The sequence below is a fragment of the Poecilia reticulata genome, chromosome 14 (genome assembly GCF_904066995.2).
Source record: "Poecilia reticulata chromosome 14, P_reticulata-male-v2, whole genome shotgun sequence".
Lineage (NCBI taxonomy): Eukaryota > Metazoa > Chordata > Actinopteri > Cyprinodontiformes > Poeciliidae > Poecilia > Poecilia reticulata.
In genome coordinates this window covers 1109025-1123088 of record NC_088843.1, presented here as the reverse complement: position 1 = coordinate 1123088, position 14064 = coordinate 1109025, and the positions used below count along the sequence as shown (strand labels likewise).

At 35.1% G+C, this 14064-nt stretch overlaps 2 long non-coding RNA genes across 3 annotated transcripts in view; both read right to left on the bottom strand.

Moving 5' to 3' along the window:
- Positions 1-14064, bottom strand: part of LOC145554811 (uncharacterized) — a 337275-nt gene that overhangs the window by 177524 nt on the left and 145687 nt on the right. The window lies entirely within an intron of this gene.
- The window catches only part of LOC103475320 (uncharacterized), a 39707-nt gene continuing 28742 nt past the window's right edge, over positions 3100-14064 (bottom strand). The window contains exons 3-4 of one of the 2 annotated variants that reach the window (XR_014090984.1): positions 6332-6431; positions 3100-3364 (exon numbers count right to left, since the gene is read on the bottom strand). This is a non-coding gene — a long non-coding RNA (uncharacterized LOC103475320). The remainder of the gene's footprint in view (positions 3365-6331; positions 6432-14064) is intronic. The other variant, XR_014090983.1, reaches the window with a different exon arrangement.

Here is a 14064-nt window from a genome sequence, read left to right as displayed (position 1 = left end):
TGCAATGGGATTTCAGCTCATATTAATAAAATGAAAAACAAACATAAATGTGAAATATGATTTAATTAGGAAATGTCACTCAATCACGGATATTATATTATTGTTATTATTTTTTTGCCATTATGCTCCTATTTTATGATATGGACATCTTTTAAAATAAAAAATAAACGTAAATGATTATTAATACTTCTTTTGTGAAATTCATTTATTTATAACCAATTGCTTTGATATTAAAAGTTAAGTAAATAAAATATTACAAAGCAAAAAAATCGGGAACAATAAAATGACTTATTTATTCAACAGTGAAACGAACAAACGGAAACAGGGGAGGATTACCATCTTGCTCTTTGGCTCGTTCGCTCCGCGGGACTCCTTTGACTTCTGCGCAGGCGCAGTACGTTGAACGGCACCTTTGAACAGCTGACCGGGGATCAGGTGTCTTTAGCTGCACCGTGAATAACATTTCAACATGTCGGAACCTGGACTGTCCCAGACAGGAGGAGAACAGGGCGGGTTACAGAAGTTAGGCACTCAAAACGGTCTTTGAAATAAAATAAAATATGTTATAATTTATTACAATATCAGATAGCAGATTATAATTCAGTATTATATATCATAATATATTTTAATGTATTGATATATTTCAGTACAAATGTTATATAACATATATTATTATAATATGTATTTATTTATGTATGAATGTTATTTTACTTTGTGACAAATATGCATTTACTAAAATGACCCATTATTATGCAATAAATCAAAACAAAGAGAAATTACAAAATAATTGTAAAAAAATCACCATATATCAACTGTATTTTATTTAATTTCTGTGTGAAGCTATAAAACAATCAAGATAAGTAACATAATTACAATAAAAATGTAATAAATACATTTTTTATGTATTTATTACATAAATAATATATGTATTAAATATTCTTTAATAAAAATATTAAAGAATATTCTTATTCTTTAAATAAGAATATTAAATGTATAAATTGTAAACTACTAAATGTCAGATTCTAAGCCACTTATTTATTTACTTTATATATATATATATATATATATATATATATATATATATATATATATATATATATATATATATATATATATATATATATATATTTTATAATGGCATGTAAACAAAAAAATCGAAAAAAAAATTTTTTTTAAGACATGAATGTAATTATATAATTATTTGTCTGAAGTGTCAAATATAATTATAATTGTTAATTTGATTTAAATGATCAGCTCTCTTGGCTCATCTTTGCAGAGTTTCTACCTGCTGCCTGTTAAAAGTTTCACCAGGAAACAGCCTGAGCTCACCGTCCTGGCTGTGCAAAGCAGCACTGGAAAAAGGAAAGAACTAAAGTTTTTGCAGCTTTTAACGTAGCGCGCATGATTTCACAGAAACAGAGTCGTGTGGTTGAGTTAATGGAACAACGCCAAGCCCTGCAGGAAGCTTCCTCTGCTGCAGGCAGCTGGCAACAACAACAACAACCTGCAGAACCACAAGTTACTTCATATGCATCTTCAGCCTAGAAAACCGGTTATTTAATATTTAAATTTGTATTATTTTTAATCTAAATGGCTTCATTTTGATACAAATTTAAATAACAGAGCCCCGCCTCTCGCCCGGACCGTTAGCTGGATGGGCACCAGCAGTTTCCGGCCCCACTGAGGGACAAGGTGTTAGAAAATGGGATGGATTTAAATAACAGAATCTTCCAGGAAACTGTAGGAATAAAGAACCGCTTGCAATTAAACATCTGACCGCTAGATGCCGCTGTTATCCACCTGACTCCGGGATTTTTTATGGAAATGCATCGTTTCTATTTACAGCTTTTGTTTTTTTATTATTGTTTTTATTTTACTTCATTTTTTTGTTACTTTTGCAGCTTTCGAAATATACATACATTGAACATTCAAACCTCCACTAACATATTTGTTTTAAATAGGTTCTGATTTAATCTTAAATATTTTTGTATAAATATTTTTGCTAAGGACTTTTTAAAAATTATTTGATAAAGCGTAAAATATAACACTTTATTTAATTCTCAACATTTTATGCAAATAAAAAATGCATATTTTTATATATTTGTTATTTTAATGAATGTTTTTGACTTTGAGGGTTTTCTGTGAGTTGAGAGTAAAATATTCTTCTCACACAAAAGTTTGTGTTTTCATGTGATTCCTAATGGGAGGAGGATTATTAACATGCAGCAGCTGCTTCATAGGATTAACTGTGAGAGAAAAATCAACAGCAGGAAACATTTCATCACTTGCCAGGAGGATTGGATGAATAAGAATAAGTCTTTCTTTTTCTCTTAATTTTAAAACTGACTTTGACATAAATTGAAAAATATTTAACAACCAGAAAATAACCAAAAATACTTACTCAAATAAATATGTTGCTAAATGTATTTTAAACATTATCTACAAAATATTTATACATCTTTTTATTCATGATAACATTTTTGTGGTTACATTAAAAAGTTTTAATGCATAAAAAGATAAAACTTGTTTAAAAAAAGGTTTAATCAAAAGCGCACAAAAAAAGAAAAGTATAATTCTTATTTCTGGTTATTATTTAGTTCTTTTAGCAGCTGGAATCTCTACTTTCTTACAAGATTTTTATGTGTTTCTATGACAGGAAACAGTGATAAATAACATTAATTAAAGTCCCAAAACATCAGTAACTAAATACTCACCAACTTTCACAGCCTGTTATGATTAAATAAACATATCTAACTGATTCTCCGTGTGTTCAGGAGTTCCCGTTCTCCCCTCTCTGTTTGTGCATCACTGCATCTCAAAGTAGCATTTAATCAACAGCTAGTAACGTGTTTGTCGCCTGTCGGTCGCCTTCAGACGCTGCCAAAAATTCATTTCTAGATCATCCTCCAGTCATATCTGGATCCAGCCGGGCTTCAAAGCCGACGCCGCGCTCGCTTCAAACGCTGCCAGTCGGCTCCAGAAGACAACAAACACTAAAAGAAAATGTTAATCAACTCGGCCGAGCATCACCAAAGTAAATAAAATAAACTGTAAGCAGATGGGATCATTTGCAGCATATGGATGAATAAGGCAAGCCTGTCATCTTTATTCTTATTTTTTAATTTTGCGGTTCACGCAGCGTTCAGACATCCCAAAGCGTCTCCCTCAGGAGTCAGGAACTTCGCTGCATTTCTGTGGAAGTCCACATCCCGGTTCCGGCCCATAAATCACTCCGCTCATGTTCGAGCAATCCGAGCGCAGCAACCTTTTTACCTTCGTCGCTCTGGGATCAAATGCGTCGTTCAGCCTGAGTAAAGCTGCTTCTGTGGACAGTTTATGGCTCACGGTTTCCACTGTTTCAGGTCTAGGAAGGAAAAATCTGCCATCAACTGAGAGACTGAATGAATAAAATAAATGGATAAAATCACTCAAGACAGGTTTTAACTAGACGCGCACTGAGATCGGTGATCGGCCGATACTTACACGTGAAACCGATCTTATCTAAAATCAGTCACTGTCCTCTTTTGACACTTCAGACAAATAAATATCGGTATCAGCCAAAATCGGAATCGGCAGGTCAGGATTTTCAAAGATCAATAATCGGGGATCGGCCAGAAAACTGCAATCGGTGCACCGCTAGTTTTAACTGTTAGATTCAGGACATCATGAAAAAGATAAACAAAAGTTTTATTCTGAAATGCAAAAAAACATCAATATATCATCAATCAATGAAGTTTAATTGTGTAGCACGTTTCAGCAACACTGGAGCTCAAATCATGGAAAACATAAAACATAAACACATCATCCAGTTATGAAAATGAATAAGAGACATTACATCTCCTTAAGCGCCTAAAATCACCATGACACATCAAATACACTGTAAAAACACTAAATCTCACCAAGTAATTTCAGTCTAGTTTCTAGTGTAGATCAAACTAAATTACACGTCACTTTTCAGCAAGATGCGGGAACTTGTTTTAAGTTAAAAAACCTTTAATGTAATTAAAGAAATTCTAGTTCCACTTTTAGATTAGTTGCCTAGCAACCCCAGCCAAGTTCAGCCTGTTACCTAGCAACCCAGTTCCGGTTCAACTGGCAGATTATTTAACTTAAAACGACATTTTTCCCAGGTTGTAAGTGAAATAATCTGCCAGTGGATCTGGAACTTTTTCATCAATATTAAGTTATTACATAAATTACTCAAAAGTTTCGTATAAATTAGTTTTGTCCTAATTTCAAATCCTCCAGGATATTTACACGAGAAACTAAACAGAAAATACCCAGTAAGATTTTGTGTTTTTGCAGCGAGCACTGCAAAAACACAAAATCTTAGACAAAGTTAAGACAAAATATCTTACAATTAACTTTAGAAATATGAGGGGTTTTTTAAAGTAATTAATTCCTTAATATTGATGAAAAAATACGAGTTCTGACAGATATTTCACCTACGAAGGGGAAAATGTCTAGTCATAATTTAATAATAATTATTATTATTTCACGCCGTTACCTAGCAACCCCGGCCAAGCTCAGCCTGTCTCCTAGCAACCCAGATCTAGTTACCATTTTATTTATAACATGACATTTGTCACAATCGACCAGTAGAACCAGAACTTTTTCTTAAAGATTAAGGAATTATTGACTTATAATAAGCTTCTACATCTTCTTGGAAAAGTTCCTTGTAAGTTAGTTCATGTGAAGAGGCGTGAATAAGGCTGACATAACACCAGTTATAAACACGAAGGACGGAGGCTTTTGTTTATTACTGTTGTCATGAAGCGTCATTCTGTCAATAACACTTGAATCAGGTGTTGCCTGATAAATGTCCATTAAAGGTCTGCAGACAGCAGAACCAAGTCCTGGGTGAGGTTTAGTGATTCTGCACAGCCGGACTCCATCCAAGGCTCATGGGGGTTTTTAGGCTGCAGGGAAACAAGCAGCGACGTTCTCATGTTCTCTGACTCATCGCTCTGCGTTGGCTTGGTGTCGCTGGCTGATGCATATTTCATCGGCTCTGTTCTATCGGTGTAAGCAGAGCTAAAATCAAATGTGTTTCAGTCGTGCACTGTTTAAAATCTCTCTTCATAGTGGAAAACAAAGTGGAAACAAACAGTTTGCCGTTGTGCAATCGAAGCAGTTGTTTTCCTTCTTTTGTTCTGATCGCTGCATAGGTGGGTGACAACAATAGGGAAAGTGAGAGAACCATCCTTCCTGTCTGAACTTTGGTAAATAAACTGGAGGCTTGAGAAAATGTCAAAGCCTGGCTGTGGTCAGAGCGGCAGTGGAGCAGTGACTCACTCTGGGCGTGGTCTTGGTGCGTTGGAGCGAGCGGGGCCTGTGCAGCGCCACGCTGCTGCTCGTGTTTGTGCGTGGCACCTTGTATGTACAGCAGATGCTGCCGATCTTTATCTCTCATTCATGGCGTCCAAGGAAATGTAGCGTAAGCTGGTTAACAGTCAGTTTCTTGGTATCTGCCAGGCAGAGATGGGCTGATAATCACCGCCATGCAGCCACCTGCTGCCTTGTACTGTGGAAACTGAGGTAATGCTGCAATATTGCCCAATTCACTGCAAAAACACAAAATCTCACCAAGTAATTTTGCTTTACTTTATAGTTTAAATATCTCAGTAACTAACAAGTCACTTTTCAGCAAGACGTATGAGCTTGTCTTAAGTCGATCATTTTTGTAATATTGATGGAAACGTTCTGGTTCCATTGGCAGATTATTACACTTATAACAAGACATTTAAAGTCATGTGAAGTAAAATCATAAAAACAAGCCCCTGTATCTTATCGAAAGGTTAATTATACGCTAGTTTCATCTTATTTCAAGTTTTCTAAGATATTTCGACTAGAAACCTGACAAAAAATACTTTGATTTTGTTTTTTTGCAGTGCATAAAACACAAAGTCTTACCAAGTCTTCTTGTCCAGTTTCTAGTGAAAATATCTCAATACAAAATGAACTTTTCAGCAATACAAGGAGCTTCTTTTTAGTGAATAATTTCTAAATGTTTATAAAAAACGTTCTAGTTACAACAAATGTCGGGTTGTAAGTGAAATGACAACTAGAACTGGGTTGCTAGGTAACGGGCTGGGCTTGGCTGGGGTTGCTAGGCAACGGCATGGGATGATCAAGTGAACCAGAACTTTTTCATTAATATTTAGGATTTATTTACTGCTAACAAACTAAAAGTCTGCTTCTATATCTGCAGAAAAAGAGAAAAATCAGAGAATATAATTAAAGTCTGTAAAAAAAAAGCAAATTTCACATGGAAATATAAACAGGATATAATGGCAGGAATTATATAAAGTATATTTTCCAGGACACCTACACGGATAAACGAGGAAGTTCTGGGTCAGGAGTACTTTCTATGGAATAAAAAAACACAGGAAACAGCAGCTCAGGACTCAGAAACCTCCAGAAAACAGAATCTGTGGGTCAGGAAAGACAGAAAACAATAAATTCATGTTTTATTTCTGCTCCAGATGAGAAAGTTCCCTTTAAACTGCAATCAAATGTTTTAAGAGTTTACAAATCTTATCATTCAAACGCTGATAACCCTTTATGAAGAGAGAGCGCCGCACCGAAAGATAGTTTAAGGCCCTTTGGATGAAAGTGTGCAGCGTCTGACGCACCAAATCAGCCCAAGCCAAGTCTGCGCTTTTGGCTTCATTGATCAAGAAAGGCTCAGAGCTTGTAGTTTGATTCACATCTGTCCCTGATAACCACAATGAGAAACCACAGACTTGGCAGCAGGGGGAAAGCTCTCTGCCCTGCCAGCACTTTTTACCACAAACTCTCAAACTGCCACGCCGAGCCTCCCGCCGCATCCACAATCAATGTGTTCTGAATACTAGATTCTGCAATCAACACACTCTCCATATTCTCTCCCTGAGGTGCCTCGCCGACTTCAAAGCGGGAGCAGAAGATGGTGTGGTATCTCTGTGCGCCTGTGCCTTTCCCCCGTATGAAGCAGCCCGGCTCTCAGCCCCGAGACACAGGCGGTGAGCAGCCGAGGAAATTTGATTTCACGAGCGCCACGTTGCTACCCGGCAGGTAGGGCTGTGGTTTCTGCGTTTTGCAGGTTTTGCCTGCACCTGGTTGTGAGCTGATCACACCAAATGCCTCTTTAAAGCCACAAGATCAGATACGAGGATCCCGATGCCAAACATTCAGGTTGTGTTTTAGAGAAAGTAGAGAAGAAGAAGACGACGACTCGATGCTAATGCTTTGGTGGGAAGAAAATGTTAACTTTGAGAACAAATGTGATACTTTGATACTGATTCCAAATATTACACTGCAAAAACACACAATCTTACCGAGTTTTTTTTTGTTTTGTTTAGTTTGTAGTACAAATAGTTCACTTGAAAAAAAGATAAAACTAACTGACAAGCAACTTTTCAGTGAGATACATGAGCTTATTTTAAGTCATTAATTCCTTAATATTGATGAAAAACCTCTGGTTCCATTAGCAGATTGTAACAAATGTTACAGGTGACATAATAACCAGAACTGGGTTGCTAGGCAACGGACTGGGCTTGGCTGAGGTTGCTAGGTAACGGCGTGAAATAATCTGCCAATGAAACCAGAACTTTTTTCATCAATATTAAGGAATTGTTGACTTAAAATAAGCTCTTATGTCTAAAAGTTACTTTATGCTAATTTTGTTTTATTCCAAATGTACTAAGATATTTACACTGGAAACTAAACCAAAATAATTGGTAAGATTTTGTGTTTTTGCAGTGTACAAACTAAATTGTTTTAAACGACATCATTTGTGTTAGATGAAAGATATTTGGAACATATTTTTGATATATCCCTTTTTTATTAATTTAGTTTTTCTAGACAAAGTTTAATTTGATAAATTTCAACCTCTCTGAATTAATGTTGCCATTTTCTAGACTTTTCTTCAATGTTTCTGCCAGGAGCCTGAAAAAACAAACTACAGGAGAAAAATATTGTAAATTACAAACTGTAGAAGTTTATTGTGGACAGAAAAAAATAACAAAAATTACAAAAAGATTGCAGAAAAAGTTTGTCCCTGTAATAATTAGTTCACTGGAGTTTTTCATGACTTCTCCACATTCAGATCTTTGGTTTTTATTTCGCTTCACATTAAAGATTTTGACAAAAGTCTTTGAAAGTGAAATAATCTGCTAATCAGTGAGAATGCATTCTGCATTCTCACTTATAGTGTTTCTGTTTTTCTTTATCTTTATTATTCTGTCTTCCGTACGTTTTTTGTCGCTTAACTACTTTCACTACGTTTCACTAATTGTACTAATTTATATATCAAAACGTTCAGCTCCTTCAGGAGAATGGTGCTATGACTTTTGGTAAACTTCACTATTGCACTTTTTGAAATAATTGCACTTTTGTGCAAATATTTTCCCCATAGAAATGAATGGTGGAATTGGGCAAACACTCTATTTACCTCCTCAGGTCTCCAGAGCCTTGCTAATGACCTAATTATTGTATTCAGGTGTGGTGCAGCAGAGGCACTTCTAAAAGTCCTCGAGGACTGGAGTTTGACACCCCTGCTCTAGTAACTGCCGTTTTTGTACTTTTTCTGCTGTTTGACAAACAAAATTATGCTGTTCATACATATTTCACTGTAGAGAAATATTGTATGCATTAAAATGTAGCCACTAGTGTCTACTTTATTGAATTATTACCATCATTGCAACAGGTTTACTGTTTCTGTTAAACTCCTCTGGAGTACAACCTTGTCACACTTTCTCCTATTCTTTCAATGTATTTTCTTCTGTGCTCTGTTTTTATCTGTGTCTATGCATTCTGCTTGTCTACTTTTCTGTTGCCTTCTGGTTTTACTATCTTTTAAGATATTCTACTATCTTTAATCAATTTTATCAATTCATATATCAAACATTTCTACTTCTTCTGACCCTTTTTGCTTTTGGTTTTCCTCTGTTTTACGCCTTCAAATATTTCTGGTTTACTGTTTCCACTAATTTTTTATACTTATTACTGTTTCACTATTCAATTGTTTCAACTAGTCCTGGGATTGCACTAATTTCCTGTTGTTTCAATTATGCTCTTTCTTAAACTCTGTTCACTTTTGACTTTTTCAAATAATTCAGGTTGCACACAAACTCCTGCTTCTGCTGAATTCTGGTATACCTTCACTAAGTTTCACTATATATATATATATATATATATATATATATATATATATATATATATTGAAGTCATATATACTTCATATATGACTTCAAGCCTCTTTTTAAAAGCTAAAAAAATAAATAATAATGATAATAAAGAAAAGCATTAAAGGTGAGTGTTCTCTTTAGCGTTGGCAAAAACCCAGGTAGGCGGCACAGTGGCGCAGTTGGTAGAGCTGTTGCCTTGCAGCAAGAAGGTTCTGGGTTCGATTCCCGGCCTGGGGTCCCTCTGCATGGAGTTTGCATGTTCTCCCTGTGCATGCGTGGGTTCTCTCCGGGTACTCCGGTTTCCTCCCACAGTCCAAAAACATGACTGTAAAACCTCAGGAGCGAAGCCGGTGAGGAAGCAGCGAGCTTAGCCTCACGTGCTATTGCGCACCTCTCGCTAACTGCACTGGCTGCCATTCTATGGGAGCCTGTTCGTCCTGTCTGTACGCCAGCAATAAAATGGCTAAAAACATTTAATATATGGTCTTATTTTCCATAATTTTGCTTATGTATATAATGCACATTGTTTTTTGTCTCTAACTGTGTGTGTATCGTGTTTTGTGTGCGAAGGAGCGATAACAATCGGCAGAGAACAGACTCGAGGTGAGGCAGGCAGTTCTCTTGCCTCACCGCTGGGGGCGCTCATGATCCCAGATATTGTGACTGCACAACTGCAGAGTAATACACAGTGAGCTAGCCATGGAGCTAGCCACACAGTAAATAAGTAAAGTACAGCGATATATTTGTTTTCTTCTCTCCTCCGACGTCAACATGAAAGATTACATTTCTACCCTTAAACAGTTTTCTAAAGTGGATTTTCAATTGAAGCAGGAGATGATAACTAAAGGAAGACCAACACCGGAGCTGAAGGTTTTACTTCAAGACAGTTTGATGATTCTCAAACCGAGTAGAAAAGACATGCTGAAGATAGACTTGGCTTTGGATGAACAGATATTTTTGTGCAGAATTAGGGGTGCATGGATTTCATTGATAGGTAAAGGTAAGACAGCAATAAGATGTTTTTGTTTAGTTTTTTAATGAAATGTGCATTTGGTGGGCTACAGTTAATGTTTAAATAATTCAGTAAAGTAGAAGCGGTAGCTAATCTACCACAGCAATAATTTATTAATAAAACATTAAGCTTAAAACGTACTACAACAACAGACTGAATGATTTGTTGTGTGTGCAAAATTCTTGATTTTTTTTTTGTGTTAAATCCTAAAACTTAAAGTGGCATTATTGTCAGTTGCTATGGCAGCGAGTCTGCGTAGCTTGGGGAAAACAGATCACTTTGCTGTGGATCATAGCACGAAATTAATACCTACATTTAAGTTTCACTGAGTTAACGCGGCTATAGATGACATGTAAAATATTAGTCTTTTTGCCCCACAGCGTTGTATGCATGCGCGAAATTTCCGTAGGTCCAATAGCATGCATGGTGTCTAAGTCATAAGTCAGTGCCTCACCAGCAATGAACCTCACCGTACGTCACTGATATATAGTGTGTGTGTGCCAAACTGGTGCCAAATCTTTCGAAGTGAAAATATCCAAGTGCTCCTGAATGTCTCTGACGTTCTGCTTGGCGTTCTCTGCCGTTACGTTCTCCCTTCTTCGTTTGTGGAGTTACAATATCTGGGTTCATGAGCGCCCCCAGCGATGAGGCAGAGAACTGAATACCCCACCTCGAATCTGTATGGCGTTTGCCGTCTCGAGTAACATGCCGTTTTCGATCGCTCCTCAGCACACGAAACACGTTACACACACAGTTGGTGACTCTAAAAACAGTACATTAAATACTTGGAATTAATTATGGGAAATCAGTTAAGACATTGAATGTTTTTAACCATGTTATTTGCGACGTACAGACAGACGGAGCATTGCTCTCATAGAATAACAACCAGTGCAGTTAGCGAGAAGTTGTGCAATCCCAGGTGCTGCATCACTGGCTTTGCTTGTTATACTTATTACTGTTTCACTATTCAATTGTTTCAACTATTCCTGGGATTGCGCAAATTTTTTCCTGTTGTTTCAATTATGCTCTTTCTTAAACTCTGTTTCACTTTTTGACTTTTTCAAATAATTCAGGTTGCACACAAACTCCTGCTTCTGCTGAATTCTGCTATAATTTATATATTATATAATTTATATAATTTATGCAGTATAATTCACTATTAATTCACAATTAAATATATTAATATAGCATATTCACTATTCAATAGTTTCAACTATTTCTATTTCTTCCACTATCTTCTGCTTTCTTCTACTCCTTAAACTTTTCTCTACTTTTTCTTGCATTTCTGCAGCAGTCATTCTGCAAATATGCATTCTCACGGCTGTTTCGCTAGGAACAGCTATTTTTCTAGTTATCAGTGAGAATGCATTCTGCATTCTCACTTATAGTGTTTCTGTTTTTCTTTATCAGTGAGAATGCATTCAATGCATTCTCACTTATAGTGTTTCTGTTTCTCTTTATCAGTGAGAATGCATTCAATGCATTCTCACTTATAGTGTTTCTGTTTCTCTTTATTATTATTATTCTGTCTTCCGTACGTTTTTTGTCGCTTAACTACTTTCACTATCTTTCACTAATTGTACTAATTTATATATCAAAACGTTCAGCTTCTTCAGGAGAATGGAGCTATATCTTTTGGTAAACTTCACTATTATACTTTTTGAAATAATTGCCCTTTTGTGCAAATTTATTGCCCCATTATTTCCTATGGTGGAACTCTGTAACTGATTTCAGTTACTAGAGTGGCCACTCTAGTAACTGCCGTTTTTGTACTTTTTCAGCTCTTTTAGAAACAAAATTATGCTGTTCATACATATTTCACTGTAGAGAAATATTTTATGCTTTAAAATGTAGCCACTAGTGTCTACTTTATGGAATTATTACTATGATTGTTACAGGATTTACTGTTTTCTGTTAAACTCCTCTGGAGTACAACCTTGTCACACTTTCTCCTATTCTTTCAATGTATTTCTTCTTGTGCTCTGTTTTTATCTGTGTCTATGCATTCTGCTTGTCTACTTTTCTGTTTGCCTTCTGGTTCTACTGGTTTTACTATCTTTTAAGATCTTCTACTATCTTTAATCAATTTTATAAATTCATATATCAAACATTTCTTCTTCTTCTGAACCTTTTTGCTTTTGGTTTTCCTCTGTTTTACTCCTTCAAATATTTCTGGTTTACTGTTTTCACTAATTTTTATACTTATTACGGTTTCACTATTTAATTGTTTCAACTATTTCTGGGATTGCACTAATTTCCTGTTGTTTCAATTATGCTCTTTCTTAAACTCTGTTTCACTTTTTGACTTTTTCAAATAATTCAGGTTGCACACAAACTCCTGCTACTGCTGAATTCTGCTATAATTAATATATTATATAATTTATATAATTTATACAGTATAATTCACTATTAATTCACTATTAAATAAATTAATATAGTATATTCACTATTCAATAGTTTCAACTATTTCTATTTCTTCCGCTTTCTTCTGCTTTCTTCTACTTCTTACCCCTTCAAATATTTCTGGTTTACTGTTTCCACTAATTTTCTATGCTTATTGCTGTTTCACTATTCAATTGTTTCAACTATTTCTGGATTTGCACTAATTTCCTTTTGTTTCAATTATGCTCTTTCTTAAACTCTGTTTCACTTTTTGACTTTTTCAAATAATTCAGGTTTCCCACAAACTTCTGCTTCTTCTGCTGAATTCTGCTATAATTTATATATTATATAATTTATACAATATAATTCACTATTAATTCACTATTATACTATTAATATAGTATATTCACTATTCAATTGTTTCAACTATTTCCATGTTTCTATGCATTTTGCTTGTCTACTTATCTTTTTGCCTTCTGGTTCTACTGGTTTTACTATCTTCTAAGATCTTCTACAATCTTTAATCAATTTTATAAATTCATATATCAAACATTTCTGCTTCTTCTAACCCTTTTTGCTTTTGGTTTTGCTGTTTTACTCCTTCAAATATTTCTGGTTTACTGTTTCCACTAATTTTTATGCTTATTGCTGTTTCACTGTTCAATTGTTTCAACTATTTCTGGGTTTGCACTAATTTCCTCGTGTGCTAAATGTGCTCTTTCTTACGCTCTGTTTCACTTTTTGACTTTTTCAAATAATTCATGTTGCACACAAACTTCTGCTTCTTCAGCTGAATTCTTCAACACTTTTGCTAAGTTTCACGACTTGGCAATGGATTTCTACAATGTATGACTAGCTCTCTTATGCTTTTTTCCAATATCTTACTCTTTCTTCTAAAGTTTCTAATATTTCTCCATCAATCATTCTGCAAATATGCTTATTTGGCTCTTTATGTTAAGTTTCACTTCTTCAAATATTTCTGGTTGTGTACTAATTTCAACTTCAGATAATTTCTGCAGTTTGCTACGTTTCACTGTTCAACTGTTTCAACTATTTCAATTTCTTCTACTTTCTTCCACTTCTTAAGCTTTTCTTCACATTTCTTGCATTTCTGCAGCAGTCATTCTGCAAATATGCATTCTCACGGCTGTTTCGCTAGGAACAGCTATTTTTCTAGTCAGTGAGAATGCATTCAATGCATTCTCACTTATAGTGATTCTGTTTTTCTTTATTATCAGTGAGAATGCATTCAATGCATTCTCACTTATAGTGATTCTGTTTTTCTTTATCAGTGAGAATGCATTCAATGCATTCTCACTTATAGTGATTCTGTTTTTCTTTATCAGTGAGAATGCATTCAATGCATTCTCACTTATAGTGATTCTGTTTTTCTTTATTATTATTATTATTATTCTGGCTTCCGTACGTTTTTCCTGGTTTAACTACTCTCACTATCTTTCACTAATTGTACTAATTTATATATCAAAACGTTCAGCTCCT